This window comes from Homalodisca vitripennis, chromosome 2 (genome assembly GCF_021130785.1).
Source record: "Homalodisca vitripennis isolate AUS2020 chromosome 2, UT_GWSS_2.1, whole genome shotgun sequence".
Lineage (NCBI taxonomy): Eukaryota > Metazoa > Arthropoda > Insecta > Hemiptera > Cicadellidae > Homalodisca > Homalodisca vitripennis.
In genome coordinates, this window is record NC_060208.1 from 47,295,308 (window position 1) to 47,309,447 (window position 14,140).

The following is a 14,140-nucleotide window of genomic DNA, read 5'->3' on the forward strand; positions in this document are numbered from 1 at the left end:
GTTTGAAACAACTTTTTTAGGTCGACAAGCTTTGGTCGTTTTAGACGTTTCTAACTGTTCTTTTGTAGAAGATGTGGGAGTTATTATCGACACTGTAAAGGCACACCCTAGTATATGGCCTGAAACGCACTTTACAAGAATCAATGCACGAAAGGCATTTGAGTTCTTATCACCAAACTAAGCTAGAAACCTTCTTTTTGATTTTAAACATAGATTAAGATGTGATTTTCCCATATAGGAACTTCTGCAATTTATTCATAACAGTAATGTTATGTTCGCCATCACTGTGTTTAACTACTGCACACTCTAAGGCGTATACATCGTATTCTTCCTACCCACCCTTATTTGTGAGGAACTGGCACTACCCATTCACGTCATTTTCACTCTAGGTCTAGGAAGTATTGCTCTGTAATAAATAACTATTTTTGAAGAGTACCTAACTAATGTGCTTTTTATATTGTTAAAGAAGTTTCAGTCATCCTATATCCTATTGACCGAAAAGGTATAAAAATTATACTTTCAATTCATTCATCGTCAGTAACAAAGTTTAAACAAAGATAAAAGTCTCGTTATAACATAACAAAATAAATATATTACCACATTACTATGTGTCTATTAACAACGACTTGAAACAGATTAAATTGAGGGCACTTAAAACATATCCAGAGGATTATGTTTTTAATATCACTGATCTTTCGATTTCGAAAGGTTTTCAACTGTACGCTATCAAAACTCATCCAGCCATTCTTAATTACCCCTTCAAATTAAGATAGATAAGTATATATTATATTTTAATATGGACAATAAAGTTTAGTCGGAAATGTTCTGTGATGTAACTGGTTGCGGAATACGCAATTTCTACACGAGTTGTATGTGCACTCTTTTATGAAAATTGGAATCGAAATAACCGTTAAAACGTAAAGTAGTCTCTAAGTAGATTATAATTATAACACTTTCGAACTGTCCTTGTCCATGTATTATATTTCAAAAATTACATATTTTCTGATCTTTCCTATATTTAACAAAAAATAATGTTAGCAATATAATTTTTTTGGCAGACATGATTAACGGTCTTCACCAAGTGATTATTTATAAATACTGATCTTAAACCTAAAATTTGAAAAGTTAAAACAAAAAAAAATTTGAAACAAATACATACTTATAATGCTAGTGAAACTATTATATTTCGACTTGCACAAGAACGAGGATTGCGAGACAAAGAGCTAGAGCACACGCAGGGTCCAGCGCGAATTGTTGGCATAAATGCATGAGATTAGGCAGAATAAGAGCGCGCCCAGCTCGCTATGGGCGGAGAACCACCGGAGTTGAAGCAACAATGGCGTAAGAATGTGGGTGGGGCAACAGATCTGCATGGATTCAACTCCAGTGGACTGGAGTGGAAGTGAAAACAGGCAAGAGTTCCTTATCCCGAATAAACTGCTTCAACCAATATTTTTCGATTCCAAATATGTCGTGAGTGCTACATATTTTCCAGTTTTTGTATAAATATTATCATTTACTTATTTCCCAAAAAAACCCTGGAACCATGTTATCGAGTGATTCAAAGAATTTCCTTGAGTGCATTAATTGCCTGCAGAAATGGCAATTTGCAAATTTTGGTTTGGGCATCATGACCAACCCTCTCCTCGTTACTGGAATTGCTCTCAGTAACCAGATGTTTTAATGAAGCCACGCCGAAGTATTGCAGATTTTCTAGTATTTTAAATTCGATATCTGCTTCATGAAACTTGAACGAACCACAGAAAAAATCTCAACAAGAAGTAACTATACGATACAATGTCTGCAAAATCCAGTTACAACGTTTCTTGACATGTAATCTTAATTTATTCGCGTAATAATCTATAATCACAAATAACTAAAGATGTAAAGGAATGTCCATATGTCCTACCCAGTAGACACCTTACAACAGATGTGGATTAAAACTGAACTAAAATTCAGAATTGGCGCTATGAAACTGTATTAATGCGTTGATTATAGTAACGAGGCAGGAATACACCCAACCACATGTAGCGTTAACAAGCTTCGCTGAAGTTTGCATGCGAAATTTCAAGTATAAGTGATATAGCTCATTTCATTTTCAACGGTTTCTTGACAGAAGAGAAAGGTTTGCAGCCTTCAATGACGACCAGCGGACCAGCAGCATCATTGTCATTCTAGTCTATGTATAATGACGTTGTATGCAAAATATAAAGTATATAGACGGAATATTCCTTAAGATATCTTTCAAATAGTTAAGCTGTAACAAACGCTTAGTTAAATCCATAAGCGAGAGAAGCCTATAATATTAAAAACAGCATTTCCTATGTTAAAACTAGTTCATTATATCACATGTTAAAATGTCATATAATAGTTTTAATTTTGTTTGCAAATAAGTTTGTTCTGCATTTTCTCGTTTCCATCTTGGTTACTCATAAGACCAATGTAAAAATATTCGCTAACGCTCAGCCAAATCTCGTGAAGTGACAATCATCGAACTCGATGTTGCTTATATATAAATAAAATTTCGTCACATATATATGTGGGTTCGTTTTCGAGATATCGAGCGTAAAGACAAACAGGAATAGAATTTTACCAGTTTCTCGATTGACGGGCTTCGCTATTGTCCAGCCAATTGATTTAATTAATCTTACATAACGGCTGGAGCGTAAACTAAAGTAAATAAAATTACTAAATATTATTTACTGCATATTCTTATTATAAATCTTGGCTCCACCAATGTCTGAGTACACAACACACATATTACAGAGCCAGTCCTTATGCGACACAACGACACAATGGACAATGGCCTGCTAATGAGCTATTGTTACCGCTCGTGTTGTCTCACAGTGAAATGTGTTTTCCTTACATGGAAAGAATGTATTGTTTTATATACAGAACAGTAGTGGTTGCAGTAACTCGAGCCTTAGTTTGTCGGAAGAGTTTGTATCATAAAAGGTGTTGTATTTAAAATAAAAAGAAGCAATTTAAAAATTGAATTTATAATTAGATGAAATCATTAATATTAATGTATTACATAAATAGATTGCAAAAAACTTTTGGCAATAATACCTCTGTTTTGTGTCTTTACGAGTAAAACTATTTCAAGGTGTAGACGTCATGCAGCGTGTCGCGTAACAGAAGTCTCAGGTAGCATGCAAAATTTGAAGCCTAAGCTGCATCTATTATTGTCACATGCTAAAATGTCATATGATTGTACTCAGTTTGTTTACTAATTCATTTATTGTGCTATTTTCTCGTTGCCACCAAAGTTACCCATACATCCAATGTGACAATTTGCTAACGCTCAGCCAAATCTCATACACTTGCACCATCATCGAACTCGATGTTGCCTGAATAGAAATGAAACTTCATGCAAATATAGAGTTCAGTTCGTTTTCGAGATATCGTGTGGAAAGACAGACAGACAGACAGACAGAAATAAAAAATAATTCAGCCCCTCGAGTATAAAAGTAAAGTAAAAAAAGTCTTATTTCATCACGCGAAATAGGGCTAAAAACCTTTCTCAAAATCAAAATTTAAATAAATAATACTGTTTTTGCCGAAAATAATATAATGCATGATAAAAAATACCAATATTTTGGTTTTTTAATTTTTAAAATTAAACTATATATGTTTTATTTTATTTGTTGAAAGTAGAGAAACAACACAAAAAATGAACCCTAAGCGGGCCCTTTTTTATTAAAAAATGGCAAAATGGCAGTTTAAAATGTTTAAGTTTTTATAATAACGGTTGGATATTTATTGATTAAAAATACAGTGTAATATGTAAAATAGTAAAAAGTATATTTGCTCAAATTTTCAGCGTAATTGAAAAAAATTATGTAGAAGAAAACATGATTACATTAAACCAAAAACAATGGATTTTTTTAACTTTTCTCAAAAGTTTTGAGGTTAGAGTAAAAATGACCACTACATAAGTTGTAGATTTCTTATCACCGACATCGTTTATATTACAATTTTTAGTATGGTGAACTGTTCAGTCGGAAATTACAAAACAACATTTTCCCCGTAAAAACCACCCTCTCCACACCCTAATAGGTTATTTTGGTCCGAAATATTAAAAAAATATTTATGATGTATTTAACAAACTTGCGCCATTAGTTTGCTATGAAAAGAATGTTTCAAATCAGGTAATACGACTAGACTACACCTAAAATGATAGATTTCTAAGTTATATTCTGTATTGCAATGTGTAAATGTAAACAACTTTCTAACCATGTATCATTAGGGCATGCCCGCAATTCTTAAGGCGTCTTTACAAACTTGGTAGTGACATTCTACAAGTGACTGACAAGGGTATATATAAAAGGATGGGTTTGATCACATTTCGAGACAAGGGAGGGTGCTCTGGGATCAAAACCATTATATTGACAGCTATAATTTACCCGTTGCTTTGCACGCAATTTCGTAGGCTTTGGACGTGTATGAGCACTTATGGTTCGAGCGAATTATATTCTCGGCGCCAGTGTTAAGTTTGCCTTGTTGCCACAATCAAGAAAATATGTCAAAGTGTATATTTATGGCCATTATGATTAACTCCGGTCTTAGTATTTTCTGTGCCATAGTTGATTTTGCTTCTTCCTCCGATCAAGTATGTATATATAATAAATATATATATATATATATATATATATATATATATATATATATATAATTTTATGTAATAGTATATTACTCTACACGCCTTGTGGTAAAATACATTTTAACAGAAATTGGTATGCCTGTGTTCACACAGGATAGTTTTCCATTGAATAAGAGAGGTCGAGAGCTGCCACAGGTCGGGATCTGCAAAAGGCTGGAAGCTGCCAGAGGGCGTGAACTGCTAAATGATGGAATGTGCTAGAGGAACCTGCCAGAAGCCGTGTTTGCTTAGCCGGGATTTGTCAAAGGCTGGAAGCTATCACAGAGAGTGAGCTGCCAGGTGTTGGGATGTTCTAGAGGAACCTGCCAGAAGCCGCTACTGCTTGAACCGGGATATGCCAAAGGCTGGAAGCTACCAGAGGATGTGAGCTTTCAGATGCTGGGAAGTGCTAGAGAAACTTGTCAGAAGCCGCGACTGCTTGAGCCAGGATCTGTCAAAGGCTGGAAGCTACCAGAGGATGTGAGCTTCTAGATGATGAAATGTGCTAGAGAAACATGCCTGAAGCTGCGACTGCTTGAGCTTGGGACCTCCCTAAGATCACGAGCTTCCAGACACCGAAAGTTCCTAAGAGCTTCTTAAACTAAAAGCTCCATATTCCGTATATATTCTTAGGCCGGGAACTGCTTGAGTCTAAAAGTCCTCATGATGCGGGAGGTACCAATGAAATGTGGGTCCGAGAGCTCAGGGTGTTTCAGTGTTAGTGTAATTTACGTTTTAAGGGCTTTCAGGAAACACGTGGTTCAGAACCCGACGTTTCAATATATTACTAGTCTTATGAACTGCAACGAAAACCAGAGAATTTTATTTGAATCTTGTGTGGGCAGTGACCAAAATGTCTCCTACTTCTCTCTATCAGTTTTAACAGTTATATGTGTGCATGGGTGTTTTGAATTCAATCCCTGATTGGCCTTTCCCAAAATTCATTACTGAGTGGGTAAGGTACAGTAAACAGTTTTCTTTATCAGGGAATTATTACCAAAAATAGTAAAATAACGCAGTATTACCGGATGACCATTTTTTGTGTGTATTTATTTATTGTTAGATATGTGTTGCTGATTATTACAATATGTAGTCGTATATAAGGTTAAACTACGGTTTCTATTTAAGGGGAGTCGGAACGCCCATCTTCCCCATGTTAACAAAGGTACATTTTTCTCAGAAAGTACTTAGGCTACAGTCATAATTTTTTCAACATTTGTTTATTACCTTATTTTGTGTAATCAGACCCAACTTGGATAACTTTCAAAAAGTTTTTCCTAGTGGAAAAATTTTTTTCCAAATCAATTTAAAAAATCACGTAATCGTTTGGTAAAAGTTTTATAGCAGCAAAACTAAGATTGCAAATTGTATGAAATTGAGTCTGATTGTTGGCAATAGCGTATAGATTATGTGGGGAAAATTTCAGTACTGTATCTTGAATACTTCCTGAGAAAAATGTACCTTTATGAGAAAAAGGCTAACTTTCCGGAAATCGCATTTATTGTGAAAAGAAGACAAAATGAGGCTCTAGGTCTACCTTAGAAAAGTCCTGGGCCATACTGGGGTCCATCTGCTTCATCATCCTTTTCATTTTGAACCATTCTTCTTTTTCTTCTTTCTTGTCTGGCTTCTTTCGTTATTCCTTCCGCAGCTTTCTCACTTTTCCTCTGTCGCAATTCATCAATTCCGCGCAAAGCACTCACTGACCTATCACATAAACTTAGTCCAAGCTTCTGGAAAACTTCAAGTTTGCCACTATTTCCATCATTGAATAAAATTACAGCATCATATACACCAAGTTTCAACGTATCCAGCCTTACGAAGACCCGTTTTGGAATTTTGGCCCATACCACATTGTTGAAGCTCTCGTTTGGATTCTGCGTATGTCCGTGTAAACATTATTTTAACAACTCAGAATTTGTTAGTGCCCTGTAGATGTATTTTATTTCTAACATTATCTCTTGAGGTAGGCTATCTTTGTGGTCATAAACTGTACCTTGAGCCTTAGCCTTCTCATAACCACACCACGAGTCTACGCCTTTCGGACACAAATCGTGTTGAGGATTTTCATTAGTGGAGAGTTTATGAAAGTAGTTGGCCCGAATATTTTTCTTAATTTCTTCTACATTCTTTACACCTCTTCTTATTGCAAGGCCCATAATATGTTTGTAATTTGTCTATTTGGGCGTCTGTTAGTCTTTTCTTTCCCCCAAGCACCTTACCGTCACCTAATTTTATTTTTATTTATTTATTTCACAGCAAACATAGGCTAATAGGAAAATCAGATGTCAAGTAACATCAGAGGTAACACAGAGTAAGAATCAAGTCATAGAGGTTAAAACTTCTCTGTGTATAGAGAAGTGTGCACTATACAATGTGCTGAAAGAAGTGGTCAGCTTTCTCAACGCGTTTTCCGACCAAAAACAGCAGACATACCTCTAGTTTTTATTTAATTTTGAAACTTATGAATAAGATACAACTGTGAGAGTTATATTTTTTTAAAGGGAATAAACTAACAAATCAAAATAAAAAATAAAAAAAAATTGTATAAATTTTATTTTTTTGCGTTCCGACTCCCCTTAAGAACTGTATTTTTTTAATTCATAGTCTTTAGTTTTTAGGTAACTTCTTATCCTGTTCAGGTTAGTTTTAATTTCATTTATTGTTTTATTTTGTACTCTTGTAAATTTTAACTTTAAATTGTAACTGTATCATTTTATTTTTTTTTCACCCTTTGTATTGTCAATTTGAGCTGACATTTTCACATTAATCATCTGTTTTTTTAATAGTCATTGAAAGAACAACAATGCCACAGTTACACAGTGTACATAGGTGGACGCACCGTTGCCACTTTGCCGGGGTCAAGCGGGCCGAGAAAAGCGGCAACGTCGCGCCCGTCACGACTGAAGCCGTTACTCGCAGTTTTACTATACAAATCACGAAGAGCAGGCGCAGTTTCGCAAAAACCGGCCACGGCGATCACGCTGCGCATGCTCACTAATTGATTGGCCGGTTATCCCACCGTAGCGTTACGTCACTCGACCTTCGGACACCTGAGGGAGATCTATGATTACCACTCCAATGGTATATTATTTACAAGAAGCGAGCTGATGGTTTCTCCGCTTTGATATTTCTGTGCAACATAGAATAATATTTTTCAACATTTACCTTCCAAAAATTATTTAGGTTTATGATAGATTGTCTTTAAATACTACATAAAAATATAGGACCCAATATGGTCTCCTGTGCGACAACATTCCTTAAATGATCGATGGAGAAAAAAACAGTTTATAGCACTCTGATTTTTATGTAGCATTTCTGGTTCATTTGCCAGTTTTTACGGTTCTTAATAGGATTTATCATCTTACTAAATATTCTGTGATTTATAAATTTCTCAAAGAGTAAATGATCTGGCCTTATAGTAAAATTCATTAAACTAAAAAACTACTGAACGTGGGTTTGTACAATTCCAAAAACTCGAACTTGGCATATTCATTTATAAAATGTACTATCTGAATTTTTCGTAAATGGTAGTTAAATTTAAATATTAAAAATATAAATGTGTTGTACCAAATTCATTTGATTAAACAGTTGAACTAATCAGTGCTTTACCCAATTAATTCTGTTAGTTGTTTAAACTCATAATAGTTTTTCTTACGTAAATATTACTACGTAGTTACTATTACGTAAGTAACTTACATAGTTAAATAATCATGACAAAGGAAATAACTAATTTAACTAAACAAGTCATGTGATAAAGAGACAATTACAAATTTGTATGGACTGCAAAGGCTCTAATTTAATGAATTGCTCTGCCGTTAATTAATTGGTGGTTACGTCGTTGTTATTAGGCATGACGTCACAACCCTGCCGGCACGAGCCGCCTGGAGAAGTATCACTCACCGGAACTCCCAATTACACCGACCCACAGCTACAAAATACCGGAAGTTAGTAACAGCTGTGCGACTGCGCTCGTCCTTGAGCTTCCGCTTCCGATGGCTTCCTCAGTTCGTTCCTCTTAGTGGGTCACTATGGGGTTGTTTACTTCTGATGTACCTTTCAAATTACTGCTAAATCGTTAATAACATTACAAACCAATCCAAAACCAATGTAAATCTTTATTTTTGCTATCCGAAATAACAGTTGGGCCAAAATAAACTGACAGTTTTCGATGAAATATCGTTACAAGAAATAATAATTTAAATTTAATAGTGTAGTCAAAGTATGTACATAGTTATGCGATTTTTATTTATGGAATATAACAACACGTAAATGGCGAGGTCCTGCAGGTCCTCGCCAAAATCCTCACATGTCTGTAATCCTATGAAAATTTTCATTACTCACCGTACCATGGACATTGGTATTGCAACACCCTAATTTCTTATCCAGTTCTTTAAATTGGCAATGGTGTGAGGTTTCATAACAAAAACTTTGCTCTTAAGGTATCCCTACCACCAAAAATCACAAGCAGTAAGATCCGGAGACCGGGCAGGCCACGCGTCATCGTCACAACGTGAAATGAGATGTGTCGGGAACAGTACCGTAAGGGAGTCATTGATACATCTGCCTTGAACCATTATGTCCATTTCTATTCCCAGGTTGTAAAATGCAGAAACACAATTTCTCAAATTGTTCACCCACCTTATATTATTCCTACAAGGAACAGCTCCATGACGAAAAATTTGTTACGAAATAACCGTTACGTAGGAGTCACAGGCTCATTATTTTCACAGAAAGCTTCAATAACAAATCACGATGTTGAACTGTCCAACTGCTGCATGATTACTGAAATGGCGTGAGCTTTATATAATCATTTTAAATAATGCCTGCTATTAATATATTTCCGGCCTTTGTAAAGAAACACTTAACCTGTTAATCAGATCAATATTTCCTGAGATAAGATACAAAAAAAAAAAACAAATGAATAAAAATGTAAAAGTAAAAGTTCAATATTGAACAAGCTGGGCCACCCTACATGTTTTCTCACATCTGTTACTAACAGAAAATGTTTTAAGAAGACTATGTCTAAAATCGTTGTCACTTTAAAAGAAAATACTGTTGTTTACGATTAGAAAATCGCCAAACATTCTATTACATATTACATTCTTTAAAAGAGATTTGTTATCAGACAACTTGAAATTCAAGAAGCTCCCAAGCGTTCGTTATAGTCAGTGTGAGAAATTTCGAAATCCATTTCGGTGTCCTGGGGCCAGAACGTTGTACAAGCTCCAAAAATGGTCACTGGGCACCCGTACAGGTTGATCATATAAAAATTCTTCGTATAACCAAGATCCTTACATACCACCGTGCTGCACCAGAGCCGAATATTTATGGTTTCAGAGCACACCTGAAGTTAAGTAATAATGACTGGGAGGGATACCCAACTTATTGTATTTGTAAATTTCCTGTTGGCCTTCACAAATGTGGAAGGGCATTGGAGAAGAACCTAGAGGACATTCTTTAATTTGATTCATAAAAATTCCAATCAAAATCAAATCTGTAATTCCTAGTCTCGAGAGAATGAGGAACACAAAAATAAAAGAACTCTTGGTAACTTTAATTTCACTACCCGTTCATTTTGTTATTTTTGGACTTTAGGTTCATCGCCTGATTTGTTTATTTTTGCCTATGATTGTTCAAGCCCTAAACAGTAGTAAATGTCTATGACAATCCTGTAATTTTGACGAAATTCCGTTCAAAATTAAATAATTAAGTTCTTCATGCCCATCCAGTTTGTCGGTAGATTTGAATTTTACATTGTTGATATTCGTTTAGCTCATACAAAATTCCAAGTTCCCACTGAAATTTTTCTCCGAGAATTGTTGCTTCCTATATGGGTGATTGCCAACAAATTCCTGAATCCAGCCTTAGTAACATTCAAGTATAGCGGATGTTGGTTCAGAACTACTGTTTAAATTATTTCCAAATTGGTTTTATGTGCGTTCATTTTTCTCTGCTGGGAGAGACATTTTTAGAGATCGATATACCGGATCCAAGCAGTGTTGGCAAATTAATTTTACTCCTGCAGGTCATCACCAATTACAACCTGCTTCCTCTGATTACTCCGAACTCTCTGACTCGCGTTCTTCAGGCAGGCAATAGCAGAACCTTCATTCTTGCTTTTCGACTTTGACAGCTCCAATTCCCTTCGGCCTCAACAAAGTCTATTCTAATTACACTGTCACTTCAGAAGCGAAGTTCTGTCATTATTCCGGTGGCCATGAGTTTGCATTTTTGTCCGCTAGCTTTTTCGCACTGACAGGGGGCATTATAAAAGCATTGCCTATTTGTAGTTCTAATTCTTTCTCGTTCAAATGCTTTCCCCGTCGATAGTGACAAAAATGTTGATGATTATTCTTGTTATTGTTATGCTGACAATAATTGTTAAAAATAGGAGTGCCACGTGACTCGTAGTCTTAGTAAAAAATGAAAAAATACGTGTCCACATAATTGTGGCTTTCTGAAATGCTTTTGACACGGCTACATGAATATTGAATATGGTTTATCCGTCTAGTTTGGTTAGGGACAGGGCAATAATTTTTACCGGAATCTAATTACAATTTCTCTTCAAAGTACGGCAATTAACTACATGTTATTAATCATAAACGTTTAAAACTGCTAAAACACCGATAAATATCCCACATCCCATACTTTCAAGAATTCTGCATAAACAATTAACACACAACCTGCCAGAAAGTATATTTTTGGTACACCACTGACTGGGAGCCGTTAGTTGTGTATTGTCAACGTCTACCTACCCTATTGCAGAAATGGCATTGCCAAAGTATAGCTATTTATTTTAGTCTACTAGGTGAAACCAATAACTAAGTAGTTAAGAATCCCTGCAGCAAATGTTTGTATAGTTATTGACTTGCTAGTCGTTGTGTGTCGGTTTAGAAAGTATATAGTAAAGGACTCCACAATTATTCTACAGTTGATTATGTATGAAATGTGGTGTTTTACTCTCAATGCAGTGTTTGAAGAGCAATTGTGCAATTCAAAGAGCAATTAAAATGACTGAACTAATGAATTCGTGGTGTACAAAGGGGAAATGTACTGACAAGCACTAGCAAGCAATGAGTGATTTTTTATAATACACGGGTAATAATTGAACAGCTCAAAATGAAGATAGGTCTACTTTGACTTACTTCAGAATTAGGAAGTTAATATCTGTAAAATGGCTATTTTAAGCTATGGACATCTAAAGGCTGCAAGAGCAAAGGATATCATTAACGCTGTAATTATTCGTTTTTCGAAATAAATTTTGTTATCTACAAAACTATTAAGAATATTGACTTGCTTGTTTTGTATATATTATATAATACTAAAAAACACCCGTACCTTAAGTTTTAGTTAAAATAACGATATGTGAATTTTACATATAAAACTTTAAAATAATGTATTAAAATGTATTAACAATTTAAATAAAAAGCATTGCAATATTTTATTTATATATAGGTACTTTATATTTTCCTACAAGGGATAGATCATATAATAGAAATGAGTTAGCAAAATATGTTATAGTAAGTGTGTTATAGTAGTTTATGACACACTTATACGTAATGATGTGTAGTTAAATATTTTCAATAGTGATACAGAATACGGTACCTCCTTGGAACTTTAACCAATCAATAATTGAATTATGATTGCAAAATAGTTTATGACACACTTATACGTAATGATGTGTAGTTAAATATTTTCAACTGTGATACAGAATGCGGCACCTCCTTGGAACTTTAACCAATCAATAATTGAATTATGATTGCAAAATAGTTTATGACACACTTATACGTAATGATGTGTAGTTAAATATCTTCAACTGTGATACAGAATACGGTACCTCCTTGGAACTTTAACCAATCAATAATTGAATTATGATTGCAAAATAGTTTATGACACACTTATACGTAATGATGTGTAGTTAAATATTTTCAACTGTGATACAGAATGCGGCACCTCCTTGGAACTTTAACCAATCAATAATTGAATTATGATTGCAAAATAGTTTATGACACACTTATACGTAATGATGTGTAGTTAAATATTTTCAACTGTGATACAGAATGCGGCAACCCCTTGGGACTTTAACCAATCAATAAATTAATTATGATTGCTAAATAGTTTATGACACACTTATACGTAATGATGTGTAGTTAAATATTTTCAACTGTGATACAGAATACGGCACCTCCTTGGAACTTTAACCAATCAATAAATAAATTATGATTGCTAAATAGTTTATGACACACTTATACGTAATGATGTATAGTTAAATATTTTCAACTGTGTTACAGAATACGGTACCTCCTTGGAACTTTAACCAATCAATAAATTAATTATGATTGCTAAATAGTTTATGACACACTTATACGTAATGATGTGTAGTTAAATATTTTCAACTGTGATACAGAATACGGTACCTCCTTGGAACTTTAACCAATCAATAATTGAATTATGATTGCTAAATAGTTTATGACACACTTATACGTAATGATGTGTAGTTAAATATTTTCAACTGTGATACAGAATACGGTACTTCCTTGGAACTTTAACCAATCAATAATTTAATTATGATTGCTAAATAGTTTATGACACACTTATACGTAATGATGTGTAGTTAAATATTTTCAACTGTGATACAGAATACGGTACCTCCTTGGAACTTTAACCAATCAATAAATTAATTATGATTGCTAAATAGTTTATGACACACTTATACGTAATGATGTATAGTTAAATATTTTCAACTGTGTTACAGAATACAGTACCTCCTTGGAACTTTAACCAATCAATAATTGAATTATGATTGCAAAATAGTTTATGACACACTTATACGTAATGATGTGTAGTTAAATATTTTCAACTGTGATACAGAATGCGGCAACCCCTTGGAACTTTAACCAATCAATAAATAATTATGATTGCTAAATAGTTTATGACACACTTATACGTAATGATGTGTAGTTAAATATTTTCAACTGTGATACAGAATACGGTACCTCCTTGGAACTTTAACCAATCAATAATTGAATTATGATTGCAAAATAGTTTATGACACACTTATACGTAATGATGTGTAGTTAAATATTTTCAACTGTGATACAGAATGCGGCACCTCCTTGGAACTTTAACCAATCAATAATTGAATTATGATTGCAAAATAGTTTATGACACACTTATACGTAATGATGTGTAGTTAAATATCTTCAACTGTGATACAGAATACGGTACCTCCTTGGAACTTTAACCAATCAATAATTGAATTATGATTGCAAAATAGTTTATGACACACTTATACGTAATGATGTGTAGTTAAATATTTTCAACTGTGATACAGAATGCGGCACCTCCTTGGAACTTTAACCAATCAGTAATTGAATTATGATTGCAAAATAGTTTATGACACACTTATACGTAATGATGTGTAGTTAAATATTTTCAACTGTGATACAGAATGCGGCAACCCCTTGGAACTTTAACCAATCAATAAATTAATTA